At 32.5% G+C, this 17,749-nt stretch overlaps 1 protein-coding gene across 1 annotated transcript in view; it reads left to right on the top strand.

The window, feature by feature from the left end:
* Prr16 (proline rich 16) overlaps positions 1 to 16,504 on the top strand; it is a 276,904-nt gene extending 260,400 nt beyond the window's left edge. Inside the window, exon 3 of the mRNA XM_026396201.2 lies at positions 16,448 to 16,504. The gene's annotated coding sequence lies outside the window, so the exon portion shown is untranslated. The remainder of the gene's footprint in view (positions 1 to 16,447) is intronic.
* Positions 16,505 to 17,749: the final 1,245 nt, after the last annotated feature.

Genomic DNA, 17,749 nt, shown 5'->3' with positions numbered 1-17,749 from the left:
GAGCTAAATTAACGTTTTCCAGAAGAACAGACTTACTCAAACCACAGAAGGTAGTATTTTCAACTGGTAGGTTTTGTAATATTTCACTTATTTTTGAGTTTATATATTTTTTTCTTTTCTTCTTCATTTTTTAAATTTTATTTATTTTTATTTTTTGTTCTTTCCTGCCACCATGCACCTCTTTTTCTTTCTTTTTGGTACTAGGAATTGAACGTAGGGGCACTCTACCACTAAACTAGATCCCCAACCCTTTTTCTTTTATTTTGTGTCAGGTTCTCAATAAACTGCCAAAGCTGGCCTTGAACTTGCTATCAATCTTTCTGCTTTATTCTGAGTTGGTAGGAATATAAGCATGTGCCCTCATACTTGATTGAGTTGATGTATTTCTTAGTGCTAAAATTAACAAATAAAAATAATTAAAAAAAGAAATATCTATTTCTCTATTACTTAAGACTGAATGTTTGATGTCTGAAAGAAGAAATTAGGGTTGGAGTTGTGGATCAGTGGTAGAGTTCTTCCTGGCATGTGTGAAGCACTGGGTTTGATTCTCAGCATTACATGCAAATAAATAAATAAAATAAGGGTCCATCAACAACTAAAAAATAAAATTTAAAAAAGAGAAGAGGTTAATTTTAAAAGAATCAGAGAAAAATAAGCATTAAAAAATAGCTGCTATGATTTAAGGATTAAATTGTGTGATTCTCAGCCAGCTAGGGAAGGGACATATTTTTTGCCCCATTAAAGTATACAGGACATGGAAAAAATGAGTTGTCCTAAAAATATAACACCTAAACTATGGTCTTAGCTGTTAACTAACTGATTCTGTTGTTTAAAAAAAATTCCCATAACTTTTTTTTTTCTATGAGAGTTTTATAAACATAAAAACAATTACCTATTTACCTATTTCAATGATTCTCTAATGGGGTAATTTTGACTCCAAGAAAAGATTTGACAATGTTTTCAGATATTTGTGTTTGTTGCAAGGGGGCTGCTAACAGCATCTAGTGAGTAAAGGCCAGGCATTCTTCCAACCCTTCCACAATTCCAGTTCACAGGCCCATCTCCTCTCTTTCACCTCTAAAAATATGGTGTAGTCCAAATATCAATTATTGATGAATTGTAAAATTCTTATTTCTATGAGTATACTTGGAAGGGAAAACATTCCCTATAATCTCTAAGTCTATTTATTTTTATAACTAAATTTGTCCACCTGTAAACCTATGGCTTAAGTTGAGGTTAATGCAACACAAAGATGTCCATAGATGTTCATTTTGAAATCACAAGCAGAGTATTGTACATATGTAAATATGTATACTTACAAGGGTTTAGATCAGATATTTGATCAGATTGTTTGATAAGATGTTATAAAATACTTATGACCTCACAAAGCCAGCCACCAAATTTATCAACAACCTCAAGTAGTTCTAGTGCATTAGTCAAGTGTTATCTTCCCTTCAATGAGCCAAGCTGCTTTTTTAGGCATCAATTCCCTGAATAGTCTCCAACTTTACTCAATAAGGCAGACACTACCTAAAATGAAGACAAAGGATTCCCAAATAAATCCTCTTTTACTAAGAGAAATAATATTGACAAGTAGAGTTCCTCTTACACAGCTTGTGATTTAGTAGGTCAAATTTCCCATTTTTACCAACATTTCTATAGTTTGCACTTAATAAATAAATATTCTTTGTAATACATGTTTATTAGGTTTGTAACATAATATCCTATACAGTTAACATGTATTTCCCAATATCTCCTCCATGCCTTCTCTTTTACTTCAAAAAATTGTCATTATTATCCATCCCAGTCATCAAACCAGAAACTATAGCAGAAAATCCCTCTCACACCCTCACTTTCCATTGCAATTATTTTTCAAAAATATTTTTTTAGTTGTTAATGGACCTTTATTTTATTTACTTATTTATATGTGGTACTGAGAATTGAAACCAGTGTCTCACATGTGCCAGGCAAGCACTCTACCACTAAGCTACAACTCCAGCCCTGATATTTTTCATGTTTTGTCTATTCTACGCCCTACAGATTGCTCAAGTTCCTGCTGCAATTCTCAGTTCAAAATTTTATTCTTTTTCAGATGAAATAGCACATTAGTAGTCTTCTAACTGCTACCCCCCAGTCTGCCCTTTTGTATTTCATTTTTCACAATCCTGCAGAGACATCTTTCTAAATTTTAAATCTCACCAGATTACTTTTCAGGTAATGAAACAAAACTGACAGTCTGTCTCTCCATTCCCTACATGGTGATGTCCTGACTAGCAGGGTAATCAGAATCTTATATATGCAATTCCAACCTACTTGTCTCCCACTATTGCTGCTCTCTGGAGGCTGAGCTCTAGCTGCATCTTGCTGTTTGTAGATTTTGTGTTTTCCTGCTGAGAGCCATAGCCCAGTTGGAATGACGCATGGCATTTTTGCCAGAACGGAGTGGTTGAGAGGTGATCTTTACTTTAAAAAAAACGTAGAAATCAATTATTATTATTCAATATATTCATTCAATATTTTTACTGAATATCTGCTGAAGTTGGGCACTGCTTATCAACATTTATCAATAAGATTAAAGAGCCTGGATGGGGAGGGGCCATAGCTTATCTGGCCTGTGTGAGGCACTGGGTTTAATTTTCAGCACCACATAAAAACAAAGAAACAAAGATATTGTGTCCATCTACAACTAAAAAACATTTTTTAAAAGATTAAAGAGCTTATCAGTGTAATATTTAACATTTATTTTAAAATAATACAATATTAAATAGTATTATATTTTGTTTTGGTATGCAATTGACACATAATTTGTTATTGGCTTCATGTTTGATATTATTTAGCCACTTTATGCTATCAGGCAAGACTTGAATTTAATGTGAATATGTTCATCTCCTGCCTATTCCTTCATGCCCTCTGCTTCCTATTTTTACTAGTTTTATCATTTACAATTTATTGTACAGCACTTCTCTGTGCAGTACCTGCAATCTGTTTAACATATGAGAACCTGATAGTTCGATATTTAGACCAGCTACATGATTAGGAAAACAAAATATGTGAAAACCAGATCTTGTGAATTCTTTTGTTCTATATCACAGGGCCTTATGAAGCTTATATTCCTCTAAATCCATATTCAGAAGCCACTGAATTATGTTGCTCTATTGAAGTAAGAAGTTCATTGATAATGAAAAATTTAAGTGTGAAAATCATAAGTGTTGTTTGTTGCACATTACTCATGGAAGTAAAGAGGAACTATTACAGTATAATATATTAGAATAAGAAGTGCATTGAGATCCTAACACTGAGACTATCTTTGCTTTCACTATTATTGATATTATTTAATTCTGAACATGCAATTGTAACAGTTTTTGTTTTTCTTTTTTTTTGGTGCCAGGGATTGAACTCAGGGGCACTTAACCGCTAAGCCGCATGCCCAGCCCTATTTTGTATTTTACTTAGAGACAGGGTCTCACTGAGTTGCTTAGCGCCTTGCAGTTGCTGAGGCTGGCTTTGAACTCGTGATCTTCCTATCTCATCCTCCTGATGTAGTTTACTTCTTTGGTAATGAAAGAAACATGTTGTTGGAGAAATATCCTGGTAAATGTTAGGAAACTCAAACCTCTGATTAATTTCATGTTTAATGGCAACAAAGTCTGCTTCTTCAGTTATCTATGGTGTAACCTGCTTTCTTAAGGCAATGTGGGCCTACACTTACGGATGCATTTTCTCCATTCCAGTGGTGACAACACTGAAGGATGGGTTTTAAGAATTAGCTCGCTCAGGTTTAGTAACAAGTACCCTGGATACATTTTATTAAACTTGTGTCATATTTTAGGCTTCTAGAGTAAAACAAAACCATCTTAGTACATTCTATTCATGTTTCATATTATAAGGGCTTTCCAGAAAGACCACTGTTGTCACTGAAGCAAACTCTTTTCCTATTTGTCAGTTTACATTGTTCAGTCACCTATGCTTAAAGAAGACATTTTGAAAGAAGAAAAATAAAATTAAAGTAGAATATATTTTATTTTGCTTTCATTGTAGTTTCTTTTCAATACAATATTTCTTAAAGGAAATGAACACTAGAGATGATCTCTGGCATAGAGAATTAGAGGTTTTTCCAAGTCTAGTAGATTCAAAGACCCCAATAACACAGAAAAAATCTTGATTTATTTTTTAGACCATAGCCTAACTTTATTCATGGAGTTAGTAGTGGGTGACGGAACTGTACTTGACTTCTAACTCTGCCTATGTCTGGGGAGAGCATACTAGCTAAACTGATTTTCTTAAGTTAATGAAATTACAACCCTGAAGTCCACCTTACTGGCTCACATGTTTTACTGACATTTATTTAAAAACCTGAGGAAGAAAGAAATATCATTCACAAAGGCAAGAGCAACATTTGATTGCTTGCCTAATGCATTTAATGGTTGGAAAATATGAGAGGATATCAGTTGTTTCATGTAGTAAATTGAAAGACAAAATGGATGTGATCTGGCATAAATGTTTAAATAATGAGGAGGGAGAAATGTTAGCATGTTAATTTTGTTCTGATTGAAGGTACTCTAATTCCAACATAAAAAAAAAAAAATTACACCACTCTTCTAGTGCGCCTTCGTTATTTCCTATAGAACTCAGTTGAATATGTACATGTTAACATCAGATTCAGTAGGGTTTAAGCAGTTGCACAAAGAAGTTTTGCCAAAAAGAGGAATAAATATCAGTCATTTATCTCACAGTACATTCTAATCTGGCTGCAACTGTTTCACTAAAGAGCACAGAAGTGAATAAAAAGGAGATTAAAAGGAGGGGCAGACGAAAGGGATTTAGGAAGAAGGGATTTTCAAAAATGCTTTTGGCTTTCCTGAAATAAATTCACAGTCCCTAGCATGAATAGAATTTCTGCTTAGCCTTCCTTCATAAAACACATTCTGAAAGCAAAGCTTTTTCAGGAGAGGAAAAAATATTAAAATAAACATGCAAAAAAAATATCTGTCCCCTGGACCCCATTAGTGAGGATCAAGCGAGCCTCATAAACATCTACATTTTATCTAGCTCAAACCCCCACTTTTTCCACTGAAGAAGTAAATGTCTCCATTTGATGTGCTTAAAAATTATCTGGTAACTTTCTCGATTGGTTTCTTTAGCAGTTAAATTTTTTTTCTTTTTACACTATTTTCCCTAAAATAATTAAATATTAGAACTTTTGCCTAAAAAACATAACAATTGCTGGCATTCTTAATATCAGAAAGAAGAGAGCAAAACAGTCACTTTGATTCTGATTTTATTCCTTAGCAAATCTGCTACAATGACCTCCTTTTCTGTGAGGAATTGGGCACTGGAGGGATGATAGCTTCTGTCTAGGCTCTAAGTGGGTTTGGTGACTTTTATAATAATCAATTCTCAGGGAGCTTGTTCAGTGCTTCTACAGAATTATCTACAAAGCAATTATGTTTATTCAATAACCCTGTCTTTTTTATGGAAATAAGATGCATGAATACTGCAAATTTTTATCTATGTTCTCAATTTATTTCTTTCATAATTAACTCCAGTAGGTGGAAATTAACATCTGTCCCATTTTTAATTTTAATTTTATGATAGATAAAACTGAGTTTCCAAACTATCTTATCTAGACTCTTGGAAGGATTTAGGGGTAGAACTTAATTTTTAGCCCTAGATCACAAAACTATCACATCATACAAGATGAATGTATCTAGAATTTGTATAAGAATTTGCTAGTGAATTAATGCATATAAAATGTTTAGTATTATCCCATGATAAGGAAATACTACTGAACTGCATATAAGTTGAATAAACAAATACTATACATACTGTATGGAAATATATTGTGTAATTGAAATTTGCACTTAATTATGAGAAGTTGTGAGTGCTCTTGACTAATTTATTGGTTCATTTGTTCCCATGTAAGCACTATAAAAATATTTCTAGAAAGTATTATTATTATTGATTTTTTTAGTTATATGTAACATTAGGAATCATTTTGACATAATTATAAAGGTATGGAGTATAATTTGCTCTAATTCAGTCCCTAGTACTTCCTCTTTCCCTCCCCTCTTTTCTCTCCTTGTTCTCTTCCTCAACTCTACTGATCTTTCTGCTAATTACTTAGCTCTTTTTGTAAATTAATGCCTTACAGACATACATGATGGTGAGATTTACTCTGGTATATTCATATAAGTACAGAGGATGGTTGAGTCAGATCCATTATACTGTTTTTCCTTTATCCCATATCTCCTTCCTCCCCCATCAATCCTCTTCATTTTCTCCACTGATCTTAGAAAGTATTCTTCAAGGTAACTTTGTCAATTTGGAATCTAAAAAGGGGTGGAGGGGTAGAGAAGACATTTTTTAAAAAATAAATAAAATAAATAAATGACAGCAGAATGTATTACAATTCTTATTACATGTATATTGCACAATTTTTTGTATGTATGGTTGTATATAAAGTATGTTGACACCAATTCATGTCTTCATACATGTACTTTGTATAATGTTGTCAATCACATTCTTCCATCCTTGCTAATTCCCAGCCCCCTCCTTTTCCCTCCCACCCCTCTGCCCTATCTAGAATTCATCTATTCCTCTCATGATTCCCCTCCCTACACCACTATGAGTCAGCCTCCTTATATCAGAGAAAACATTCAGTATTTGTTTTTTGGGGATTGGCTAACTTCACTTAGCATTATCTTCTCCAACACCATCCATTTACCTACAAATTCCATGATTTTATTCACTTTATTGCTGAGTAAAATTCCATTGTGTATATATGCCACTTTTTAAAAATCCATTCATCCACTGAAGGGCATCTAGGTTGACTTCACAGTTTAGGTATTGTGAATTGTGCTGCTATAAATATTGATGTGGCTGTGTCCCTGTTGTATGCTGTTTTTAAGTCTTTGAGGTATAAATGGAGGAGAGAGATAGCTGGGTCAAAAGGTGGTTCCATTCCAAGTTTTCCAAGGAATCTCCATACTGCTTTCCATATTGACTACATCAATTTGCAGTCCTACCAGCAATGTATGAGTGTACCTTTTTCCCTGTATCCTGGCCAACACTTGTTGTTGTTTGTCTTCATAATAGCTGCCATTCTCACTGGAGTGAGATGATATCTTAGAATAGTTTAGATTTGCATTTCTCTGATTTCTAGATGATGAGCATTTTTTTCATATATTTGTTGATTGATTGTATATCCTCTTCTGAGAAGTGTCTGTTCAGGTCCTTGTCCTTGGCCCATTTTTTGATTGATTGGGTTATCTTTTTTTTTTCTTTTTGGTACTTAGCTTTTTGAGTTCTTTATATACTATAGAGATTAATGTTCTATATGATGTGTGAGGAGTAAAAAATTTGCTTCCAGGATGTAGGCTCTCTTCACCCCACAGATTGTTTCTTTTGCTGAGAAGAAACTTTTTAGCTTGATTCCATCCTATTTACTAATTCTTGGTTTTTAATTCTTGCGCTATAGGAGTCTTATTAAGGAATTTGGGGCCTAACCCACATTATGAAGATTTGGGCCTACTTTTTCTTCTATTAGACATAGAGTTTCTGGTTTAATTCTTAGGTCCTTGATCCACTTTGAGTTGAGTTTTGTGCATGGTGAGAAATAGGGGTTTAATTTCATTTTGTTTCATATAGATTTCCAGTTTTCCCTGAACCATTTGTTGAAGATGCTATCTTTTCTCTAATGCACGTTTTTGGCACCTTTGTTTAATATAAAATAATTGTAGGTTTGTGGGTTAGTCTCTGTGAAGAAGACTTTTTTTTTCCTATATTTACTCCTTTTCTATGGGAAAAACTTGCTTGTGATATTTGATCCCAAAATTTATATGAAATAATATATTCATTTCAAATTGTTGACAAAATATCCCCAAATCTGTCAGAGCCAGGCTTGTAAGATATGATATATATATGCCAGGGTCTCATTCATGCATGTTGGGTAAGAACTCTATCTCTGAACTATATTCCCAGCCCTAAGAAAAACTTTTTGATACTTTTATTATGTTAGATTCAGTGAAATAATTATAAGTATCTTGGAAAGTTACCACATCATTGTAACTTCACTATTGCAAATGGGATCTTTTAAAATATTTTTTAAGTTGTAGATAGATGCAATACATTTTATTATTTATTTATTTATTTATTTATTTATTTATTTATATATATAGTAATGAGGATCGTGACTAGTGCCTCACACTTGCTAGGCAAGCGCTCCACCACTTAGCTACAATCCCAGCCCCTATAAATGGTATCTTTAATAAATATATTTTCCTATAATTATTAAAAGTAATGTCACCAAACTATTTTCAGCTAAATTAAATTAATTTTCAAAATAAATGAACAACATACTTTTTTTTCAAACAGATGATACTTTATATGGGGATATTACAGAGGAAAGAAAATTCTTTTTTCTAACTTTCCTAGGTTCCTGACTGAGGCTCCTATAACAAAATATAGATTAACAAGGGTAAAAATGTACAAGTTCATTTAACACAAACTTTATGTGGCTCAACCTTCATCACGAAATGAATACCTGAGAAAAATGAACTTTTTGTGTTATGTTTGGTGAAGAAGTAGACATTATGATCTCCTAGTACTACACTGAAGGAATCAGCAGGACCTGTTTGTTCAGCTGCTTCTGTGTGATGCTTTGTCTTCAGAGATAAATACTTTTCCCCTTGAAGTATAGAGAGGGCACTTCTCACATGAGGGTTTTATGGACTTTGTCAAGGAGAAGGGAGAGAAGAGTACTGAGAGTCTTTTTGCTGCTTTTTCAAATTCATTCAGCTTAAAATACTCAGAATTCAAAGGGAACATGTTTGGGGGTAGCATATTCTGGACCTTGTCAATAAATATAGGCTAAAAAAGAGATACAAATTTAGAGAGTAATATAATTCATAGTTCTTTGCTGTGTAAATGCAAAGTATAATGGAAAACAAAACTTTTATATCTTCCTTTATAATAATAGATAATTTTCTTAAGCAATTTCGCTAAACTATTTTCCAGACATTTATATATAGAAGATGCACATTACAAACCATATCCTTTGGTTTAGAGGACAGAGATTGTAGAAATACACAAGTATTCCAGTTTTCTATGTAAAAGCATATATATATATATATCCAACATTTGGGCATTTGTAGTATACTTATAAAATTTTAAAGAATGATTTGATATAAAAATATCTTAAGACATACTCATTTTTATATTTTTTTGAAGTTATACTTGAAAATAAAAAAACACACACAGTAAAGCAGAGTAGTAGGCTAAGCTGGACATGTGATTGGTCTTATTCTCGATTTCAATGTCATAATTTGAATTAGGCCATTATGAAATAGTCTCTTTGAGCAAACTTTCATGGTCAGGTCCATAGCATGAGGCATGTGACCTTTGTTGTCTCATTGGTCCCTGTCCTTAGATGCACATTCCTCTGTACAACCCCTTGCACTTACTGCTGTGTTGATAGTTTTTAATAGTTTTATCTTTGGGTTTGGGTTTTGTAGGTGAAATCTGATGAGACAATGGAGAGCCCTGTTGGGACTTTGGTGCCTTCCTCTTCTAGGGCATAGTTCCACACATACCACCCACCTAGATGGGATCCTGGCCTCTTACTTCCCTCCCAAATCCAGACCTCACTGCTGCCCTATTTTAGTAGTGAGCAAAGCACTGACACTCATGTGACTTGTTCTGGGTTGCCGGGTTTTCCTAGGGGTTGTGGGGTCTGCCTTCCTTCTGCAAGTATCTCTATGCCAGAAGCAATAGCATTAAATGGCAAATGAAAACTAGACAGACTGGATGAGAAAGGAAAATCTCTCTTCCTGTTCTTGAACAAAGACCCTATCTTTCATTTTTCATTGGGTTTTGCAAATTTTGTCATTGGTCTTGGTAATTTGTGACTAAGGTTATTGAAGTTAACTGCCTGGTTCACCAATTCAGATAAAAAGGGCAACTCTAATGTCTATAACATTTCAAAGTGTTAGATACTTATTTTAGAAAATGACTATCTAAACTTAAAAAGACTTAAATATCTCTTTAAACTTTTACTTTGTTAAGACAGTCAGAAATATTATCATTGATATATCAAATACTAACCTGAAGTTTCTTCCATGTGTTTTATTTGTGGATACAGTGTGCATAGGTAGTATCTGGTGCCCTTTGACTCATGAAAGCTTGGGCAGCCATCAGAGAATCACACGTTATTTATATGACACAGTAAATTCATGAGAATAAATTGTATATATCAATTTAGAACATGATGTTAGAATTAGCAACATAATTTTCCTCCTTTTAAAATAATCATTTTCAAGGTGATTTTCTCAATATTCATAGTATTTCACATATTTTGCATGAAATGAAATTTTTTTCTAAAGTAGCTATTTCATAGAAATTAAATATTACAATGGATTAAATTCATAACTGGCTTCCTTCCTATTTTGATCATATGTTAGAATTTATGGATATATATATATATATATATATATATATATATATATATATATACATACATACACATATCATAACTGAAATAAACATCAACTTGGAACCAATATATGAATAGAGCATAGGACATACTAAGTACGGGAAAGGAAAGAACACATAGTCTCTAAAGACTCATGTAGGTCTTTTTTACCTCTCTCCTGTGATTGTTTCCCCTACTCTTTTTTTTTTCCTAATTACCAAGTTAAACTTGATTTTAACCCTAGACATGTCTTTGAAATCTATTGTCTGGTTATCAAAGAAACTCTTTGCCCAATTCCCTCTGCTGAAAAAGTCTTTATCTTTTTAAAATCCTTACTAAAGGAGTGGTATTTAGTCTTATTCAAAGTTCTGTCTCTTATCAAACTAATTGTCACAGGCACACCATAACCATGATAGGATAATCAGTGGTTCCATGCTAAGGTGCATGGGTGCTAGTTATATCTTTCTTCAAGCTGTGTACAGAGGTTAGGAGTTGCACAGTCTACCCCTGTACCTGTCTTGACAACCCTTTGCTTATGAAAGAATATGAAAAGAGCAAAATTTTTATAAATATGAAAGTGAAAATGAATCTTCACATATGTAACTCCCACTCTTAGTAATTGTGTACTCAAATGAATAATCTCAAATGACCACAATAGGTCACACTTTACAATGTCTTCTTTAGAAGAGAACAACACAATAAGTAGCAAAGGAGTATGACAGTAATGCGTGTCTGTCTTCCATACAGTCCCATATGTGTCTTGGAGTAGGGACTTTCTCTTACCTGGCCAATGCAACAGATATGACAGAAGGTGACCATGGGTAAGCAAGAGAATTAACCTGGATTATACTTCCTATGATCAAGGACTAGAAGGTATCATAATAGCCATAAGGAAGGAACAAGACCAGTTACAAGAATATGATGCACTTAGGAGTGTTTGTGAAAATTTATGACCATTCACAGTCCTCCGTGACCAGATCAGGTTACCAATCAGGATTTATTTTTATCATAAGCAATGTTGCCTAGTAATACATTTGACTTTGTACCAGTATCAAGTTTCAAGTTTCCATGGAAACAAGAGATTGAAAATTAACTGAAGATCATTTCTCATTTTATAGAAAAAGATAAAATGTTTTACTATGCCTTCATTTTCATTTGGAAATTGATATATTTGGAAATTTGAATAACCAAGTATGTATAGCCTCTGACTTATGAAGCAATAAAGTTCAAATTGAGAAATAAATATTCATCTCAAGATACTGAAAAAAGAAACATAAAATGTCGCAAAGAAAATAGACAAGAAATACCAGTAAGAAAAAATTTAATAGAAACTTGTAAACATAAAAAATGGAAAATTTGATTTTTAAATTTATTTTGTATCTTGAAATAAAGTTAAAATAGAATTTTTACTTAGAAAATTATAAAGAAAAAAGTAGGGAACAAATAACTTTACAAATATTTAAAAGACTTCTACGTATAAGTATAGATAAAATAGTTAATTTTAGAAAATAAAAATTACTAAACATACTTCAAGAAATATTAACACCACCAACAAAATACCCAGAGATGAAAATGAAAGGCAGTCAAGATTTTTCCACTAGAATTAGGCATCATAATGTCATGACTTAAGGGACATTTCTTATCACTGATAAACAATGAAATAAGGCAAGAATAAAAAGATAAATTCTGAAGAAAATGAGTAAATTTTTCAATGTTTATAAAAAGTATGATTATTTACCTAGGTAATTTTTAAAAAATCAACAAAACCGCTTTAGGAACCAATAAGAAAAAGAAAGAAATTAGCTATACATAAGAAATATTTGGTGATTTAATACTAGTCTTCTCTACCAGCAATAAACATTCACAAAATATAATTTTAAAAATTATTCAAATTTGTTAAACATTACATAGTAAGAATAGCATGGAAAATAATGAACAAAGTGAAGATAGGGTACAAAATTGGAGAAAATCTTTTGAAAGTATACATAGCAAAATATAGATAAATAAGAATCATTTCATGAATGCTGTTAAAATGATTGGAAAACCATTTGGGAAAAATTGTTTGCATTCATAAATAATACCTTAAAATAAGTTCCTAATAAATTAAACCCAGGATTGACATACTTGTTTGACAAAGAATCAAAGCATAAATATTTTAATGTTTTTGAGCAATGCCATTTATTCACAAGTATTCATCTCTGAATACAGTGTCAAATGAAATGGATTTGGGAAGCTATATATTTCAGAGGTTAATAGAAACATAAATGAAGTATCTACTTCAGTATTTACAACCACTAGAATCCCCATTCTGTACTTAGCATAATTCTAGCTTATAGTAGGCATTCTATTCATTTTCATGTGAAAACTTTTGCTGTTAGTTTAACAGTTTTGACAGGGCTGGGAATGTAGCTCAGTAATAGAGCCTAGCAGGTGTAAGGCTCTAAGTCTGATCATTGGCACCACAATAAACAAATAATTATGGGAAATAAAATAAATTTTTAAATGATTTTGGTCTCTTGATTGTTACTCTTTATAATGCAATAGACACATAACATCTTGCTTCAGAGTAAAAAATATTTAAAATCATACATACATATATAATATTTATTTATTTTAAAACATACATTATATACAATTCATAAACAAATTTTATATAATTTAAAAATGTCTAAATATAGTTTATAATAGAATTATAAAAGCTATGCCAAGGTACAAGGAAATATAGAATTATGAGATACTTTTGTTTAGATAAACAGTTTTGAATTATTTTCAGCTTTCTTAGTATTTTTTGCTGTCTTTGACATTTTTAAATTATGCTGCACTTACTGCTCATAAGTGCTCTCAGTCACTTAAAAACGCTACTTTCATAAATTAATTAATTTGACATTTAGTAACTCAAAGCCTTATATTATCTAGCATTATTCATATTTTGCATATCACCTTTGGATTTAGAAAAATCTGCAAGAATTTGCAAAACATGACCCTTAATGTGCTTGAAAATTTTGACCTATTCCATCCAAAAAGTGAATAAAATCTTTATTGCTTTTAAGCAGAACCTTTATGAAAAGAATGTAGCAATTAACCCATTCACCTGAAGAATCGGTTCAGAAAGCATTTCCATGTTGGGCACTTCAGTTCACTTTTTTTCAGTTTTGTTTATACAAGATCCTGGTGCATGTAATTTGTTTTTCATTATTATCATGCTGAATAAACTTATTTAAAATCTAGAATGTCCATGCTGTTTTATGTTACTCCATATTTGAAGTACACATGTACATATGAAATGTAAAGATTTAAAGATTTTTATTGTTTAAAAAATAAAATAATGGAAATTCACGAAATTAATAAATTAAAAATTATATATGAAAAGTTATTTGGGGATTTTCATTAGTGGGAAAGATATCTGAGCCTAGCTAATGGATTAAATGTGATATCTAATACCACCCAGAGAGAGTTGTGGATATCTGAAACCTTCAAAACTCAGTAAAACCTAAATGCACTTCTTTGATTCACAATTTTATAATCCAGGCAGCAGAAAAAGACTTATATGATTTTATTTTTTTTCTTTCCATATGTGACCACTGACAAAAAAAAAAGCAAATATCTGCTTCCATGATATGGTGGAATTAGAAACTCCTTATGATACTGTTTACTCTTTTTTTCTTTAATTATGTTTTTTAATTTATATATGACAGTGGAATACATTACACACAGTTTTTCATATCTCTGTTAGTATCCAAAGTACGTTCACAGCAATTTGTGTCTTCATACATGTACTTTGGATAAAAATGTCCATCACATTCCACCCTCATTTCTAACTCCATGCCTTCTCCCTTCTCCTCCCACCCCTTTATCTATTCCTCCCATGCTCCCCCTCCCTATCCCACTATGAATCAGCCTCCTTATATCAGAGAACACAATGGAATATTGCTCACCAATAAAAGAGAATAAAATCATGGCAGGTAAATGGATGGAGTTAGAGAAGATAATGCTAAGTGAAGTTAGCCAATTCCAAAACACCAAATGCCAAATGTCTTCTCTGATATTGTTTACTCTTATCTTGAGTTGAAGGCAGATTAGTAAAAAGAAGTGGACTAACATCTTCAACTTGTCATTAAGAAAGCCTTGCAAATACAATAGTTATTGATTTAGACTGGTGTCTCCCTCACTTCTTTACATAAACGGCCTGTTGCCTGTCTTTCCTCTCCCCTTCCATCATACTTCCCACATTTCCTCCAGCATTCTCACCATCAGAATTCAGTATTTCCCATTATTATTGGCATATTAATGACACCCTGGACTCTATCAACCTTTCCAGAAACTTCAGTCTTTTCTCCCTTAAATTCTGTGCTGCAGAATATTGAAGATACTGAGCCCTGCCTTGCTTCTGCTCGACATATTCTTACTTCAAAACTAGTAACCATTTATTATTCTTACAAACTCCAACCCATCCCGCAAATGTCAATTCAAATGCTTTACATAGGCTTACTACTCTGATGTTTGTTCTTTATTTCATATTTACTTATATTACAGCACAATGCATTACATTTACCATGAACATTTGCATGTCTTTTTATCTTCAGATAGTAACCTTGTTGGAGGGCAGAAGGTCACTTTCCTGTATCCATGGTTCCTAGATCAGTATTTGGCATGTATTAGGTGACAAATATTTTTGAAATAATAAATAGGCAAATGACAGGTTGATTAACAATTTTGCTAAACTGTAATAAATAATTATAAAGGATGCTAAAGACTCCTAAATTACAGTCATGAAAATATAATTGGCATACTTAATTTTTTTACTAAATGTATAAATTATGAACTCATCTCTCTCTTTATATATATGATAATGGAGTTTCATGAAATTATTAAATTAAAAATTATATATGAAATTTATTTGGAAATTTTCATTAGTGGGAAAGATATCTGATCCTGGCATGCATACACACACACATACACACACACACATACACACATGCACACACACACACATTTTTTTCTGTTTCTGGCTTATTTTGCTTAACACAACATCCTTCAGTTCCAACCATTTTCCTGTAAATGAAAGAGTTTTATTCTTTTTTATGGTTGAATAATACTCCATTGTGTATACATACCATATTTTCTTTATCCCTTCATCTGTTGTCAGAATATAGGCTAGTTGGTTCCATATCTTGGCTACTGTGAACTGTCCCATATCTTGGCTACTATAAACATGGGTATGTTATTTTAAATGAAGGCTCTGTCTTAATAGAAAATAATTTCTTTAATTACAGTTTGAAGGTGCTATATGTGAAAAGTTTATCATCTGTGAAGTTGAGAAATATGTTGAGAACTTTATACCTTTATAAATGGATAAGTTTATATGAAGTTCTGAAATTACAAGTTATTAGAGATATTTTATGTTAATTAAAAACATTCTGCTAAATTTTGATGACTTCCTCTTCTCTCTCCCTTCTCCTCCTCTTCTCCCTCCTCCTTCTCCTCTTCTCCCTCTTCCTCCTCCTCTTCTCCCTTCTCCTCCTCCTCCTCCTCCTCCTCCTCCTCCTCTTCCTTCTTATTCTTATTCTTATTCTTATTCTTATTCTTATTATTGGTTCTGGGTATAAAAACCAACAGGGCTTTGTCACTGAACTTCATGTCAACCCTTTTTCATTTTTATTTTGAGACAGGCCTCAATAAGAAGCTGGGGCTAACCTTGAACTTGTGACCTTGTTTCTGCTTTCAGAGTTTCTGGGATTACAGGTGTGCAATACTGCACCTGAACCTGACTAAATTGTAAAATAATGCTTTTATGTATGAGATTTAAATGGAATATTTAAAATGTTTAGATATTTTAAATAAATGTTTGATAATTCAAATAATTTTAAATTATATATACCATAACAAATGATCGCCTAATTTATAATAATCTTAATGTATTTTTTTAAAAATTATGCATACTCTTTAAACTGATCATTTATCTCTGTTTTCCTCTGACAGCTCCTTCAAGTCAGAAGGAATACCTTTATGGAGGCATGTCGATTCATTTTTCTCACTTCAGATTCATCATTATGACTTCTTGAGGCCAGATCTAATTTTAAAGTAACCAGGAATCTGATCATCCCAGAGCAGCAAATTCCTCAACTTTGGAGCACAAATGATCACTGATAGGCTCTGCATAAAATCGTCTGCCTCTAGTTTGACATCTGTGAGCAGAGCCCTGGGGAAAAAGCCACAGCCTTAAACCTCTTCACTCAAAAATTACCAAGAAGATAAAATATATAGATGAAAAGGACTGAATAAAAAGCCAACAAATAAATAAAAACCAAACAAAACTCATTTTACTATGGAAATAAAATATTCCCAAATATGAGTCCCCCAAATTTAAAATTCAGCAATTTATCTAGTAAATTGTAAATTGATTTATCGGTTTGGAAGGTAAAGGGACAGAGATAGGAGGTATCTCTAGTCAGAAGTACTCATTATTTCAAAATATGTAGACAAAAATAGAACTGAGCAAGCAGGAACATTGCAGCATTGGCAGTGTTAGGACAGAAGTATGCTGTTTGCAGAAAAGAGGATGTTTGCCATCTTGTGTACACCCTCAAAGCCATAATGGAATTGCAGCATTGTTACCAATTGTTTGAAAAGTTTCCACATTCGATCTTCACCCCACATTGGTTAAGAGAGAGGGAAGGTCAGTTCTTATTGACCGCTTCTCCATGCACCCCTGATATTTGCACTGTCCCTTCCATTCAGGTTAATGATGTGTGCTCTGTTTATTTGCACAGATGGTCCCATGAGTTTTGAGACCACAGCAAGCTGTTTCTTGCAAGAGTCCAAAAGGAAAACCTTGTGAATTCTCAAAATATTGTTTCCTCTTTCCCCTATAAAATTCAGATATCTAAAGAAATGTACCTTTCTCAGATCTTTGTTTTTAAATCTAAAGAACAGTGAAAGAATTAGTGTGATCAAATGAATGAAAAAGAGATAAAAAAATTTCATGAATATTGTTTTATATCATTCACAGCCAAGAAGTACAGCAAACTGCACACTACACATTTCTGTTGAACATCTATTTGTTCTCTTACTTAATTAAAGTCATTTGTAATTTGTATTTGACATACAACAGTTTTTTATAGCCATTTATCTATGCTTCATGGAAAAATGTACCAGATAAGCAAACAGCATTTTCGGTTTATTTTTCTAAATAAATGTGTTGTTTGTAATATTTGTAGTTGTTCATTTAATTTGGTTTTCATTATCTGGAAGATATGACCTATAGTTCTTTGGGAAGATTTT

The sequence above is a fragment of the Urocitellus parryii genome, chromosome 1 (assembly GCF_045843805.1).
Source record: "Urocitellus parryii isolate mUroPar1 chromosome 1, mUroPar1.hap1, whole genome shotgun sequence".
NCBI lineage: Eukaryota > Metazoa > Chordata > Mammalia > Rodentia > Sciuridae > Urocitellus > Urocitellus parryii.
Note: the sequence above shows the minus strand (reverse complement) of the source record. Positions and strands in the feature narration are given on the sequence as shown.